The sequence below is a fragment of the Crocodylus porosus genome, unplaced genomic scaffold, assembly GCF_001723895.1.
Source record: "Crocodylus porosus isolate Cpor-Errol unplaced genomic scaffold, CroPor_comp1, whole genome shotgun sequence".
NCBI lineage: Eukaryota > Metazoa > Chordata > Crocodylia > Crocodylidae > Crocodylus > Crocodylus porosus.
This window is the reverse complement of record NW_017728886.1, coordinates 60,818,727-60,835,191: the sequence shown is the minus strand read 5'-3', so window position 1 is coordinate 60,835,191 and position 16,465 is coordinate 60,818,727. Positions and strand designations below refer to the sequence as shown.

The 16,465-nt window shown below is 38.4% G+C and overlaps 1 protein-coding gene across 2 annotated transcripts in view; it reads left to right on the top strand.

The window, feature by feature from the left end:
• The window catches only part of JAZF1 (JAZF zinc finger 1), a 159,308-nt gene that overhangs the window by 83,426 nt on the left and 59,417 nt on the right, over nt 1-16,465 (top strand). The window contains exon 1 of one of the 2 annotated variants that reach the window (XM_019535344.1): nt 7,439-7,532. The exons of the other annotated variant lie outside the window; for it this stretch is intronic. The gene's annotated coding sequence lies outside the window, so the exon portion shown is untranslated. Of the gene's footprint in view, nt 1-7,438; nt 7,533-16,465 lie in introns of those variants that run through there. 2 annotated transcript variants of the gene reach the window in all.

Below are 16,465 nucleotides of genomic sequence, written 5' to 3'. Positions count from 1 at the left end.
AGCCTCCCACCAAACCCCCTGATTCTGAAAGCCGCTCTCAGCACCAGTTTTACCAGCATTCACTGGTGCCAGGAACCAATGGAAACAAGGGGGGGGGGCAGGATTGGGAGGGTTGGTTCACTCGGGAGGGTTGTTCATCAGGGGGTGGGTGGGGGGTTAAAAATAGACCTTGGTCTGGGAGAAGAGAGATCCTCCAATCCTGCCAAACCCTTCCCATGGAGCTGTTGGGCCCCCTGATCCTCCCACCTCCCCATAAAGCTGCCAGCCCCCTCAATCCACCTGCCTCTACCCCCACTCTGACTTACTTACTCAGTTGGGCTCCTAGGACTGATGAATGTGGGTAAAACTGGCCCTGGGACAGTTCTGTGACATCCAGGGGGAAGGCTGGGAGGGTCATGGGGGTTTAGTGGGATCAGAGAGCCTCTCTGAACCCATCAACCCTCCTCCCCAATCTCCCAACCCCTCTCCCCCTGCAGACTTCACTGTCCCCGAGTCCATCCCTGCTGGCCCCCAGCCCACTCTCCCCTTCCACTACCCCAGTTACCTTAGATCAGGTGCCATTAAGTTAAATCAGGGGCCATTTTTAACACAATTTAACCTCCAAACTTCTAGCTGTAATCTCTGTACGAAGCCTCGGTCTGAAACCTGCTGCTGTATATATTATTATGGAGACGTTATAGTTTCCATGTCATCAAGGCTGAAATTAAATTCCTAGTAGAAGACTGATGTTGGATTTCTCCATGCTATCTCAGATCCTCTCTGCAGTGAAAAAATGTGATGTAGTTCTAAATGTTTACACATCATAATAATCTAAACATGATTTCAATAAGCATGGTTCATTCAAAGACAGTTTTTTTGTTTTTTTCAAATTTGAAAGATGAAGTCTTATTGACAATTAAAACATTTCTCAAATCTTTTATTAAATTGCTTTGGAGTTTAATTTTTAATGGATCCTTTATTAAAGCTTTACAGTGTGTTTAATGTTTCTTTGTGTGTCTCAAAATGCCCAATGACCCATGTCTTTTCTATTAGTATAATGCCACCAGTTGCAAATATCAGTAGTTGATTAGCCTGGTTTCAAAATGTGTATAATAAAAATTGACAAAGTACTTTTAACCTGCAGGTGACAAACTACTAAATTATATAAAAAGCACTATTATAAACTTCATTCTTTAATTAAGCAAGCAAAAGCTTGAGGAGGGTCAGCGTATGTACTGTAAGCCATTGTGGTATTAAAAGGTTAGGGGGTGACTGGAGAATTGCATTACTTGGTTCAGTCTTGGGGCTGATGCCAAATTTGCCGTGTATTTTTAGAATGCTTGCCAACATTTTGAGTGAGACAGGGAACATTGTGCATCCATCCCAAACCTATTGTCAGTCTCAAGTGGTAAAAAATTTATGAGGCAAAATTAAAAACTGGAGGTTTTTAAAAAAAATCTTGGGTTTCTTTTTATTTGTCTTCTGGATGTTGAAGCTTTAGGACACACTCAGGGCACTTCAAACTTTTATCTGCAGTTGTCAGAACTCTAAACTTAAGCTTGTTTAAAAAAAAACCCTGAGGTTCTCACAAATTAGCATGATTCAGGATCTTGGAGTTTATGAATAACATCAAGCAGTGTGAGACCAGAAATGAGTCATAATTGATAGTACTATTTTTTACATACTTAATCTGGTGTGCATGATTAGGCAGGTGATATATGGATGGAAACCATAGCGTACATCTGTCTAATTTGCTAACTTAGTGATGCGACTTTGGCAGCAGTAAAATTTTGAAAACAAACTTTTAATACATGCTTACATGAAAACAGAAATTAAATATAAATCTGAGAAATTCTTTAAAAAAAAATTGAATAAAAATACTTCTAATGGCAGCAATGTAATTACTTTATGACACCGTTTAAAAATCCAGAAAAAAATCACAATGGATATAATACTTAACCATACATATAACAGGAGACCAGGAAAAAGATCTTTTATAGTTCCATTTTAATTGGAATAGAAGAGTCGCAATGTGGAATTTGGGGATGCAGTAGCTATAGTGGGGATAAGGACTTAACCCTCCCTTACCTCTCCCCCCCCACTTTTAGTTATTCGGATCCACAGAATTAGTCAAATCTAAGAAATATAGTGAAGAAAGAAGCAACAAGGTTTAGATGTAGCGTTGATGTCTCCTTCATCCAGAGTTGTTCAATAAGGAACATAAATGCATACCCCTGGAAGGTAGTTCTTGGGTCTACAGGCAAACCACCTGATGGCTTCATAAACTGCAGTAGTGAATATACCACTCCAGTCAAGGCCTAGATGTCTTACGTTGGGCACTCACAGTTAGAGGACACTTTTGAAGACAAAGGCATATTTTCTTTTAAATGTATCTTTTAAATGTATTTGTACAGTCCTGTGTACAGTCCTTCACTGTGTTATTTAGGTGTACTAATAGGGTTTAGAATATAAAACCCAATTCCAACAAATCAAGAGATAATGTGTCCCAATCTCCTCTTTACTTTAAAGCGGTTCAGCTTTATAATTGGCGTGTATATAGGAGAGAGAGAATTTCCAGTTGTTGTTAAAATTGTATGTACCAACACTGGATCTTTGATAACCTACCTCTTACTGGAGGAAGGGAGGTTAGTTTTGATGCGGGGCATAGTGCTGTTGCTGACCTGTAGAGGGCTCTATTATACCATATTTTGTATGAAAAAATACAGTAGATGGTGGAAGGGGGAAGGGAATTCACAAATAATGCTTTCAACGGTCTGGTCTTAGTCTGGTAAACAGACCAGGAATTGTGGGCAAAGTCCTTTTCCTCAGGCTTTGCACCAAGCATGAGATCAGATGACTCAGTCCGGACTCATTATTTTAATAGCCTACAGCTAGTTCACATAGCAGCAGGAGTCCACAAAAAAGGCATTTAATTGTTGAAACTCAAACTGGTACATTGTAACTGCAGATTATAGTATTCAGATTTAAGTGATTCAAGTAATTTATAAACCTTTTGCACAAGCAAACAAAGTTAAAATACTGATATTGTAATAAAAAGTAAATAACGCATACTTTTGTACATTAAGACCCAATTAAAGAGCATGATTTCATTTAACAAACTTAAAACAGGCAGGTGATATTTGCCAACATTACTACAGCTGTGTTTTACATTAGGAAATTAATTAAAATAGTCACTTATACTTTTTTCCACTTAGGAGTATTAGACCTTTCTGTATTACACCATATATTTTTCCTTCAGTCATTATGTGTTATGGTACATTTGTAATCTAACATAGCAGGCTACATCTTACTTTTGTTTTTGTTTTGTTTTGTTCTGTTTTTTTACTTAATGAAAAGCTTGCCTCATGCAATAATGCTGGGGAAGCAGATCAAACGGTGCTCAAGGAACTTCCTGCTGTCTGCCTGAAAGGCAGTACATTCAAACTTATTGAGATGTCCTCCTCATCATAGCAGGGTTTCACTTTTTTTCACCAGAGCAATCCTGCTGAGGGGAAGGAGGGTGGCTGGGAAGGAAGCTATAGAATTGTTTGTCTTGGAACAAATTAAACTGGAAATTTACTGCATGAAACTGGGGTTTTACAACCTTTGTGTGTGCGTTTGTAATATATGCACATGCATTTTATTATATATTATATGTATAGTAGATGCATAGAGAACATACATAAATAAGTCTGTGTGTAGAAACATATAGCTATATAGATGTAATGCAATATGAAAACTTATCTATATTAATCTAATCCAGTGTTGTATTTGGACTAATGGGACAACATTTTAAAACGCAAACAATTAATGACCTAATTTTACACATCACCACTGAATAATGCCTCCCAAGAGACATCAGGAATTATTCTTTATTCTTGGGTACTTAGTTTTGTCTAAGCGACTAATATAATTATCACATAATGAACTGTTAATTATATTAGTCACTTGTTCCTCAAGAGGCAAATGAACTTTAAATAGCGCACAACGGTACAGATATGTGATTACTTTAATTTTTTCTGTAAAGCGCAGTAATTGAAAAAACTAAGCATCTAAGCAATACTTCCATAACACTATTTAACCTTTTCTTTACCCTTCTCCTTATTCCATGGTTCCCACTGCATGTTGCTGGCCTTTTATCAAAAGTGTATTGGCCACTGTGTTTGTGTGTGCCTGACTGCTGAAGACTTACTACAGCAGAATCCCCCTAACTGTCAGCACAATTAATCGTCATTCCACTGAGGCTGGGTTATTAGAGTGTTACTGTTGTCTGAAGAAGCAAACCATTATGTCTGAGAATGTGGTTCATTAAGACTACGCCTTTTATATTTCTCATATTAAGATTGCTGCAACTTTTCCATTGTGAGTTTTCTACCACCCAGTTTCTAAATGTAACGTTATAGATTAGTTTTCAAAAATGGACTTCCATGTAAATCCAAACACAGTTTTTTTAGCTTGGGAAAGCATCTTTTGAATAATAATATCATAATTGGTTCAAGTAACAGGCTTTTTTTAAAATGGAAAGGAACAGGAAACAACTGTAAATTTAGGTTTTTACCACACAACATGTAAAAATAAATAAATATCAATAAAATAAAATAAACATTAAATTTTTAATGCATTTTAAATGATAGTAAAATAATCCAGGTCCTTGAAATATTTTATGTGAATGCCTACTGTTGATGTCTACTTTGCATGCGCTTGCCATATCTTATTTGTTCATGGAGGTGTTTTGGATTATTTAAACTCTGTCGCTAGCTTTATATCTCCATGCTGAACACTTGGCAGTCTTGTGTGGTAATGATCAAAAATCTGCCAATTAATATGACTGTACAGTAGTGCGACACTGTGTATCCGATAAAAGATTTGTTTGTTTGTGTCTGCTCTGCAGTTGGATATCACACATTCTTGAACTATAAATTTAATCAACGATGTATATTAAGACCTTTTTAATTTTTTTGCCTGATGGATCTGTCTGGATGTGCTGAGACTTGAAGTATACTAAAACCAACTTAGTATGGTCTGATACAGAAGTATCTTGTTGCAGTAATGAAACATTTGAAACATCTTGCTCCCTATTTTTTGTACTAAATAGATCTTTAAAGTACATATTTAATTCAAATCAAATGCAACAACAAAAGCAGACCATATATATGCGTATCTGTCTATGTGTAGGACCTAATGAAAAGAAAGTGTATAAAAAGTATTTGTAACAAATGGCATGATAAAGAAGTGGGGAAATGGAATCACTAAGAAAAAAACTATAATAAGCTTTAGGGTGAAGCAAATTTGAAAACAACACAACAATAGTCTGTTGGAATACAATTTATCCTGTGGCAGGAGTGAGACCAAAGCCAATGCACTACTTCAGTGCTTTCAAAAACCTATTTTGAAGGTTAAACTTATGAGATGCAAAGCCTTTATTTTAATCCTCTGTCCATAGATGATTTTCATCCTCTCAGAGATGGTTCTTAATTTCTGCAAATAAAAAGTGCAGATGCAATTTGGCAGAGGAAAGATGGAGAATGTTTAAGCGTACATTAAACTTTTATTTTGCTTTGCCACTGAGTTTTATATAAAACATATGTTAGAGTACAGCATGGAACAGTTACTAAAGAAGTCAACAAATGTAATAGATGATTAATTGACCAAAGTGAGGCATTAATGATAAAGCTAAAATATTACTGCCTTCTATGTGGGATGATCAATATACATTACAGCAATTTCTTTATTGAAAAAAAATAAAAATATGATTTTTTGTCTGTGTTGTGAATTATAAACGTAATGGTGTCTCAAAAATGCTTTACACACAAACAAACATTTCACTTGAAAAACTTTTATTAAAACCGTATGTTTCATATTATCCATTGCAATAAAGAATACATCTTTAAACTTTTTTGACCTTGTAATACTGTATAATATTACAGTATTCTTGTGTAATAGCAAGAGTTTGAAATTAAATGTAACTATTCATAAAGCTATGTTCTAAGATTAATTAAGCAATAGTCCAAGAAGTATCTGTTGTTAGCAGCAGGCTATGACTGGTTTGTTAGTTAATGACCCAAAACAAAGCCAAGACTGATGAATACCCTAATGAGCCAGTTACTTACTGCAGGGAGGGTGAATTCTGAGATGATGGTTGTTATATTAAACTGTATACAGTGGTTTATACAGCATATTTAATGCAGCATTTTCCCTACTCTGTTGTGAAGTTTTGCAACCGCCAGAATATTTCCTTTTGCTTTATTATGTAATAATCCATATGAAAATGGCTGTTACCAGTAATTAATAGCTACTTTAATAACTAACTGCTAAAGAGGAAAGAGAAGGCAGTTTGTTCTCTGGTAAAACATGCATGAAAGGGTTGTCATAACTGTAAACTCATAACAATTTTCTGTAACTGAAATAGTTGAATGTAGTACAGAAAAATGGCTATTTACTGATTAATAGTGTACTCACAGAAATTCACTCATTAAACTGCCACCAACTAACTAGTCAACTGAAATCACAGTCTTAAGTGATAGCATATACTTCTGTTTGGAAGTATGGAATGCTGACATATTTTTAAAATGTGATTTTAAAATAGCACTAAAAATAATGTTCTAAGGATTTGGAAATTATCATAAATGTCTTAGGTTTTAGTGTGCTAATTATATTTGCTCTTAAACAAAGAGTGTTGTTTGACTACCTTAAGAGAATACTATGAAAAGCTCCTGAATAAAACCAACATTCTCCGTCTTTATATGAATGTTTTCCATCTGGTCCATATCTTTTTTTTCTACCTGTATTTACAAAAACAAACAGAAAACTAAAGATGGGGAGGCAGGACAAGGATTTAGTGTGTGACTTCAAATATGTGGCTTTTTATTTACTGATATTGTTCAGTGTTTTTTAATCTGTTTACATTGACTAACATTGCCCTTAGGAAAAATAATTCCCAAATAAATTTGTTTTTCAATAATCATGTTAAAAGGCAACAGATTCAGTTACTATTAATATGAATCTGTAGACAACCAAACATACACACCTGCAATCATTAGAATCATTGCACATTCAGATAGATACATGCAGGTTATTACTGTGTGGGGGTGATCAAATTGCTATTTGCTGTTGTATTTATTTTAGTTGTTACTCAATTTAAGTAAGTGAATCCATATATACTTGGAACATCGCTTCAAATAAATCCACTTGTATTTAAGAATGAATTCAAACATTTGGATGCTAGAAGCAGGCAATTTGCAAGCATCTACTTTGATACTGTGTTGAGTATTTGGTGATTGCCTAAAGGCTAACAGTAGCATAGCAAGCTCTCTAAACCTGAATCAGTTTTCTAGGTTGGAATTCTGCAAGTGTTATTTCAGTTAATTTGGGCACTGTATTCAAGACTACTGTGCTGGAAGTACATAGTCTTAAAATGAGGTTGTGTCTTTTTTCACTTATTCATTTATAGTTTTCTAAAGCTACTGATGGGCACCATAAGAAGTCTGTAACGTGTCTGCCAATAATCAACTGTCAAAAGAGTGTGTGCACAATGTTCAGGATGCTGGGTTAAGGTGAGTTAGGCTATGTTTGATTTCACTGTAATTATTTATGGGATGAATGCTAAAAATAAAAGAATTCCAGAAAAGAGAAAATATTGCTATAAAGACACCTTTAAGAATTTGTGTAGGTTAACATTTTTTTTTATGGAAAGAGGTGGCCTTTTATTTAAGGACATCTTAAAATCAACAAATGCAATGTCAAAAATTGATCTGGCTTCCTATAACATACTCCATGATTTGTCATTAAAAACCCTACCAGGTATTTATTATTTAGCATTTAAACGGTGATGTCATTAAATTGATCTGAATAAACACTGCCCTTTTATGTGGCAGGTTTCAAATTAATTTACACTTCTAGTTCAAACTTGGAGCACATAGCTCCTACAGTATAACTTCACATGAACCGAATGAGGTGAGCATCATCCTGAATGAGGGCAGCTGCAGAATTGAGCCTTTGGACAGCACTGGAAAGTCGCAGTGAAAATATGCTCCACCTACTCATCCCTCCTCTGTGTGCACTGCATACCAAAAAACGTCCTGTAGCCACAGGTGGAGCAGTGATGGGCGCACTTAGTAGAGCCCTCAGTAGAATGTCTGAGACTGACAGCCTCTCAGCAACCAAAGTCCAATGACAAAAAAAGCAGCTACATAACATTTTCAACAAGCATAGAAGAGGAGTGGTTTGCAGAACATACTTTTCACAGCAGAGTTTCCAACATAGACAGGCCCCCAGCAGTTAGTTTATTCCAGAAAAGCCCACTGTGAAAATTGGCTGGGTTTTAGGAATATACAGTATAGCAGGGCTTGGCAATCTTTTCAGGCTATTGAGGTGGGTCAGAGGCAGTCCGGCACATGGTAGGTAAAGCTAGGACCCACCTGCCACAGTTGCTTTTCCCAGCAGCTGCACAGGGAAAGTGCCCACACCATTGCTCTTCCTTCCCCATGATAGCACAGGGGGAGTACAGGTTTCCCTTGCCAACCACGGTTCTGAGTATCCATGCTTAATATTCTATATACCATTTTGGCTACCACAGTATACAGTTTTGAGTAACCGTGGTTTTTCATGGCCACACATCAGTCTTCCACCTGCCATTTTTCCCATTAGCCTTTTATCTTGCCAACCACAGTTTTGCCAACCGCGGGAACTTTCAGGAACCTAACCCCAGCGGTTGGCAAGGGAAACCTGTATCTGCAGTCAGTGCTTTTCCTGTGCAGCTGCTAGGAAAAGCTGTGGTGGCAGTGGCTGGGTCCTACTGTCTGTCCTGTATGCACCCTCTCACTTCTGACCCAAACTGGGTCAATCCATCTGCTGAAGCCCATATCTACAAGGTAAGATCAAATGGCTCCATAAGCTGGAGCCAGCCTGTGGATCACAGCTTGTGACTCCCAGGTGGCTGACCCCTACAACAGAGAACATTTGTTGCAGAGAGAGAGTTCCTTTTTGGTTTTGGTGGGTATTCTGTTTTGTTTTCTCTCCTTTCAGATTTTTACGATTTCACAAAACCAAAAGATGTCCATGATTTGAATATACTAATGGTATACACTTACTCTATCTAGTCCGGTGTGTAAAATGCCACGTAAACTCGTGTGGTTATGAACCCAAGTGTCTAAATCAGGGCATGTTTTCACAACTGCTAGATTTAGATTTACAATGTTACATTAAAATTTTAATGCAAGATGGTTCAAAGCATATGCGAAGGAACATGGAATTTTAACAAGTTGCAAAATCACCCACACTCTACAAACAATAAGACATGGGAGAACTCAAAAATAGTTAATAAAGTAGTTGATGAGTTAATGTATGACAGAAAAATGATTTGGTATTAGTTACTCATATATATTTATCCTCTTAGTATTGCATAAACTACTCTTTGTTAAAATATTACTAAGAATAGTAAGATTTTTTTGAGTCTCTTGTTTTCTTTAAAAAAGGCTTTCATCCTTCCCAGAATATAACAGAGTGCTCTGCCTAGTTCCTAGAGATTATGTTTCATCAGATTTGTCCTTAATCCAATAATAGTTCAGCTTAAAGATTGATTTAACCACAGCGGAAAAAGGGAGAAACAAACCATGGTGTTTTATAGCAGATTTGTGTAACTTTTTGACTGTAGATTTTTATGTTTAGGTCAGGGGTGGCCAAACTTACTTGACAGGTGGGCCACGCAGTAATTTAACTGCATAATGAAAGGCACCTATTAATTCTGCTGCCACTTTCCCATACATAGCAGAGCAAAGAACTGCTTATGTCTGCTTTGCATTCATTCTTTCTTCCACTTGGGTCTAAAGTTTTTCTATAATCCCTTTATCATTTGTGCAGTATGAGAAAACAGAAATAGGGGATTGTGAAGCTGGCTTCCAAACTGGTGCAACTCATCTTTTTAGAAGTCTTGTTTGCTAATGGGACAATATTTTAGGGCTTGAAATGTTGTATCCGATACATCATATAATTTGAAAACCGTAAGAAAGATCCAGGTTTAGGCTGGGGTTAAGGGCAAGTTATATTTATTGGTTGGTCTGTAGTTAGAATGTTTGCAGCATATGAGGTTTTATGGAAATTGTAAAGGAAGGTGAGGTTTATGAACCACTTTTTATAGCTTTGTTGTAGGTTCTTGTGAACTCCTGCTCTCTGGTCAGATTTAGAATTACCTATGTGCCACTGTTTTCTGTCCTTGTAGTTCATCTGACAGCTCCTGACAGTGATATCTAGAGTTGATGCAAAACAATAAGGCTTTTGTCATGGTATTAAGGAGGTCAGATAATTGTAGAGTTCTTCAAAGCCAGCCGCATGTTAAACATGGCAACTGAGCAGCATGCTCTCCTAGTATTGTATTGGTCAGAAATACACTGGGTTTCAGCGTTTCTGGAGCAGACCAAAGAGTGAAACAGCTCTGCTCTCTTATGGCAGAAGATGATAACTATAGCAGAATAGGGATGCAATAGCAACATCTTCTATATCTCCATATAGGACAGAGATATAACATTTGGGACATTAAAGAGGTACAATGCTTACAATATTCAACTGTAGCAAGATGGTTGTTATAGACCCTTGACCCTTTATATAGAAGGATCTGAGGGCATGGAGATGTATCTGATCCTCTTTGGATTGGACTCTTGTTCTAAAATGAACGGAAGTAGGCCTGGATGATATTATTCATGGTATCACAAACAAAACTAGCTCCCAAAGTGACAATGGGGAGGCTACTTACCAAAAACAACCTCTCAATTTCTTTGAAATTCATTTTTTAACCTTCTTACTATACTAGGGCTCTGGCTGTGTGAGGCCATTGTGCTCCAGGCAACTTTAAGCTGTTCATAGAGCCACTTGTAAGAGGCGATGGTATAGTAGCTGTAACATCATGGCATAAATTATATTGGGGCATGACATGAGAAGTGGATCCAGTAAACCATAGCTTAAGTAGCATGAAGTTTTCTAGTTTGTTACTTCTATTGGTTCTTAACTCTTACATTTTTTATAATGTAAAATGTTGTAAGAAGCCCTGTTTGAGGAGTTTTTAACTTGAGCTCTAGGTAACATTTTGTGCAACTTCTATAAGTTGGTAGCAATGCCTGCTAATGCTGCTGCACTACATACCAGTGTCCTCAGCCTATTTGAATTCATAATCAGGGATCCTGGTTTTCTATGTTTAAAAATCCCAAATTCTCTGATCGAAAACCCCCAAATCCATGTTTTTGCATGATTAAAATGAAATGATTAAAATGAAACACCACTATATATATATATATATATAGAGGTATCAGTTGAACACAATGTTTTATTATCATATATACCATTCTAAAGCAATTTGGAAGCTTACGAGTGCCTCAATCATTATAAGAAAATACATTCTAAATACCTATATATTTTGGAGCTTGATTTTGGTCTTTTTATCATGGAAAATCAGAGCTCCCCCTGCCCCCTTCGCTCACCAGGGCACAGGTTTAGCTGCAGCCAAGGTTCTCTCCAAGATGCACGCATGCACAGCTGCACACAATTTAAAATCTTGCTGCTCACTAACTTTTTAATGCTGTGCACCTGCCTGGAGAGGAACTGGGTGCAAAGCGCGGTGGAGGCATCGGGGCTGGTGCGGGACGTTTACCAGAGGTAAGCTCCTCACTCCCCAGAACTACATTCTGCAGGGGGCTCTCACAGATTGTGGGCCGACCCTGCATGTGATTTCCCTCTCATACAAGTTTTACACCGCTGTAAGTTTCTGTTCTTCAATTAAGTCACTGCTGATTTGCAAAGGCATAGATGAAAAGGAAATATGGGCCTATAAACACCATAGAAGGAAACCATTGCATGTAAGCAGTTCACATGACTTCTAGTGGTGCACAGAACTCTTTTACTGCTTACTTTATTTTACTTTTCTTTGGCACAGTGTTTGGATAAAGCTATTTAATTTAATATGTAAGTACCTATGAGTTTCTTCATCAATACACGCTCAAGTATTGAGGTTATGTTGGTATCTGATTTTGTGTGAGGGAATCGGACCCTAACCCTCTAGCTGTTTGTGACAGCTGACAATTTTAACTCTTAAATCTGTTCATGAATGTATAATACCCCATGAACACAATACTTTGCTCCTGTCCTTGAGACACATTACAGAGCCCTATCAGGTTTATTCGAACAATACATAAAAATGCTTAAGCAAAACTCAGTTACTATTCAAGTTGTCATATGTCTGTTACGCTATTAACGGGAACAGACCAAAACGGCTCACTCATGGACTGAAGTGGCATGCTCACGGATCACTACACCTTTGGCTGCAGCTGTCCCCCCCACTGCTTTGGGGCACTAAGCAGCCCCGATATACTAGTGCCTCTCACTCCCAAGCCACAGCACCCCCCAGCTCACTCCCAATCTGCAGATCCCATCCCTGGCTGTGCCCCCAATCCTGTTAGTCCTGCTGGTGCCCCTCACTTCTAACCCACTCCTGCCCCTCTGCTACATTCCTCTCTGGCCTCTGCCACACTTCCTGGCCCCCTGCCTTCCCCTCCCTACCCCTGCAGCTGCTTACCTTGCCTTTGAGGCTGTGGGTCTGGCAGGGGCCCACTCAAGCCAGGAGCACAGAGCCTGCACTGCCTTCAGTCCCAGCCCAGCCAGACAGCAGCAGCTTCAGCCTTGGCCCCAGAGGTGGGGCCAGAGCTGCCACCACTGCTGCATGGCTGGAATGAGGCCAGAGACATCATGTGCAGAGCCTCAGATAGAGCCAGAGCTGCAAAGGCAAGATAAGTGGCTGCAGGGGTGGCAGTGGGGAGCAAAGGCTGGGGCAGCAGCTGCAGTTCCAACTCTGACACTGGGCCAAGGGTCACAGTTGGAGCTGCATCCACTTCCCCCTCCTCTCACCTAACTTGTACTTAAATCTAAGATGAGGGGCTATTGTCCCTAGGTTAAATTGGGAAAACATCTTTGTATTCAATTTGATTAAATACAATAGTGTGTGTTCGTGTAATTAGAGACACACAGGCATGTTGTTTATATTATTTCTTAACTTTTAAGGGTTTGGCTTAGCAACCTTTGCATGTACATTTATGCCATGGTTAATGTGTTAATTGCAGCATAAATAGGAAGGATGCTACATCTGCACCTGATTAAAAGTGGTATAAAAGAGAAACAAGCTGTAAAAGTATTCCACATATAATGTAGATCACTTTTGTGGCGTGTGCATGGTACCTTAAATTTAACATGTAGCCAGTGACTGATAATCAGGTAGCTGATTGTTGGCTGGCTAGAGTCTGGGTTAAAGAGAAGCCAAAGGCTTCTCCCTCCAGGGATTCTAAACCCTGTGCCAGACAGCACTGATCAGGCTGTGCAATGCAGGAAAGCAAAAGCTTGCACAGGCTTCCCACAACCAGGAACTTTAAATTAGGTCTAGTGCTGCACCAAGATCTAGAACCGGAGCTGGTGTGGTCCCTGCCAGGCTAATAATCAACTGATTCTTGGCCTCGCAAGGACCATACCAGGGCTGTATCCAAACCCCATTTTAGTCCCCTGGCTGAGCTGACCCTCCATTGATTTTTTGGGCACTTGATTTTCAATGTGTCATTGCAAAATCCTGCACTCCCCCTCTGCACTGGCAAGTATGGCATGATTGGGATCTGATTCCCAATTGCAAAATTAGGTGTCCTGTCATGCATATTTGGCATAGGATGCAAAATACTGGGACTAGGGACCAGATCCCTTTGCACCTTTAAATAAATGTTGGTGACATCAGTGACCATAGTATATTTTTCATGTCTTTTGTGGGATGTGTTCCATATAAATAATGCTTTCCATTCTAAACCAAAATTTTCAGAATTCTATTTCAGACTTCAGAGAATCTCATAATAATTTGGCACAAATATAATTACAGCTCAGCATCACCGCACAAATAAAATCTTGAAGAAATAAATGACTAACCTTTTAGGAGAATAAAAGAGTTTTCATTTCAGAAATATTACAAATTTTATTATATATTGAAATTTAACCTTCTGACAAATACATGTTTGACATATGTTATATGCAAGAGATTGAGGAATTTCACATATAAAGCTAGAGATTCTGTCCTAAGTATGCCCCAGTACTGTGGAATATGGACAACACATGATGTTTTTAGAACACATTGTATGCATTAGAACACTTTGGTAATGGGAATAAGATACAGAAACAGCTCCTGCAGGAAGTTACAGCAGTAACTTTAATTTTCCATGACATTATAGATTTAACCTAGAGTGGCTATACCATAACGTTATTTTAACTTTTTTAAATTTGTGGCCGAGTTTATTATATGACAATTATTCAGACTTCTGCCCTTAATATAATATACTTTAGGTATCCAAGTTTTTCTTTCTTAGGGAATACAGCTTTCTGATCCAGAGCATATGTATATATTAATCCAAATCCTAAATGTAAGTGAATTAGACATTTCCTAGTTAGAGAAAAGAAAATATATATGCTCATTTTGTTAAGCTGCTTTTTCTTTACTGAAATTCAGACTTTTTGTGAGCTGTTCAGTCAATAATATATAGACCCTTTCAGGAAAAAGGTTTACTAGGGATGGAGGTATAGTTAAAATGTTTTAAAATATTATATATTTTAACACTTGAAAATGAGATACCCATAGTAACCTTATAAAACTGCTATGTCAGTGCTTGACAAGGTGTGTTGTATCTGTTCCAAAGGAGATAAGTAGTCATGTCAAAGCCCTGTTTATTGCTGCCTTCATACTATGAATTGACATTGTTTCATGGCAAAGATCCATACTATAGATAGACAGGATACATCTTTATTACTCTACAGGTACTTAGTTTCATGCCATGATATTTTGAGGATGTGTCAAAGTATACTAGTCTTACAGAAAGGGAACAGTTTTTTCTTGTTGAGAGCCAAGTTTAAGTCTTCCATACCAGTCTCTAGCCAGTAAAATTCTATTTCCATCTTGCCCTGCCATTATCCATATGAAATGCCAATTTTTCTATAAAGACTTCTTTGCAAGTTACAGCAGCTCTGCACTATTCGCCAGCAGAGTCCACACATTTTTAGATGAAGTTGACTGTGCACTCCAAACTGCTATGAAAGAATATATTCCCCAACCAATATAGAATATTCATATTCACTGCAGATATGTATTAGGGGAATATGGAAGTACCCAGATAGTCTCAAGTCAATATAGAGTAACTGCTACTATGTGCATTGTATACTACCATGCTACCATGGTATACTACCATGTATACCAGGGGCGGACAATTATTTTGGGCAGAGGGCTGCTTACCAAGTTTTGGCACACTGTGGAGGGATGCATGGGTAACCCTGCCCCTTGACAGGTGCCCCACCCCTGGTCGCCATCCTGTGACTGGAAGTCCAGCCCCCTAACCCCTGAGCTTTGCCACCAGAAGTCCCTCCCTTTGTCCCCAGAAGTACTCCTTTCAGCAAGGGGTTTTGCTATCTCTGAAGACTACCAAATTATATTCTAAAAGCAAAAACATTCATTAATTTGATTTCAAAAAATATTTTTGACCTAGTTTACATGCATTTGTGTAGTGTACATAGAGGTGATTATATATAATAGCTCAAAATGAAGTCTCACTCTTGTATATTGTTGTGGGGGGGGTATGTGGGATGTGGAGGAGGATGTGGGTGTGTCTGTGGGGAGGGTGGATAGATGTGGGGGGGGTGAGGGACCATGTGGGTATGTGTGTGGATATGTTGGGTGTAGGTGGGTATGGGATGTGGGGTTTGTGGGGGCTATATGTGTGGGGGGGTGATGTAGCCAGAAGCCACATGGTGCTGGAGCAGTGCAGGGGCAGTAAGGCAGGGAAATGGTTGAGCTGGGCTGGGCTGCTGTGTCCTGCTGATGGCTCCCCCTGGGTCCTACTGCTCCAGGCTCCTGTCATCTTTTGACAGGGAGCCAGGAGCAGATAAATATTTTCTAAATTTTTTAGGGGTCCTGCAGGCCACATAGAATGGCCTGGCAGGCTGCATCTGGCCCATGGGCCATATTTTGCCCACCCCGATGTGTACTATCATGCTATGCCAATAGATCATAATAGGTATTAGGGTGCTGTAGTGCTTTACAGAACTGGACCCTTTCCTTGTAATCTTTTTGCCATTTTTCTGTGCATTTGTGTCATCATTCTATTTATGTTTCTTAACGTTTGCTAGAGTGCTTTTAGATCTAATAATGGAAGATATTATGTAAGTAAAAATCCATGGTAGTGTGTATTGTCTTCAAAGTGTGATCCATGTACAGAGAAATTGTTGGACATTATTGGAATTTGTTATGCATAAGGGTTCACATTAAGAATTTACTTTAGGTTTAGGAATCTTATAATAAAAATAGAGAGGCACAGTTCTTCCTTCTTAGATAGCCCTCAGAGTGAAATGCACACTTTTTAAGTATAACACACTTCAGACCATTATAAACACCAGTCAGTTACATAGCATCCCTTCTGTGAGCAATTGAAAA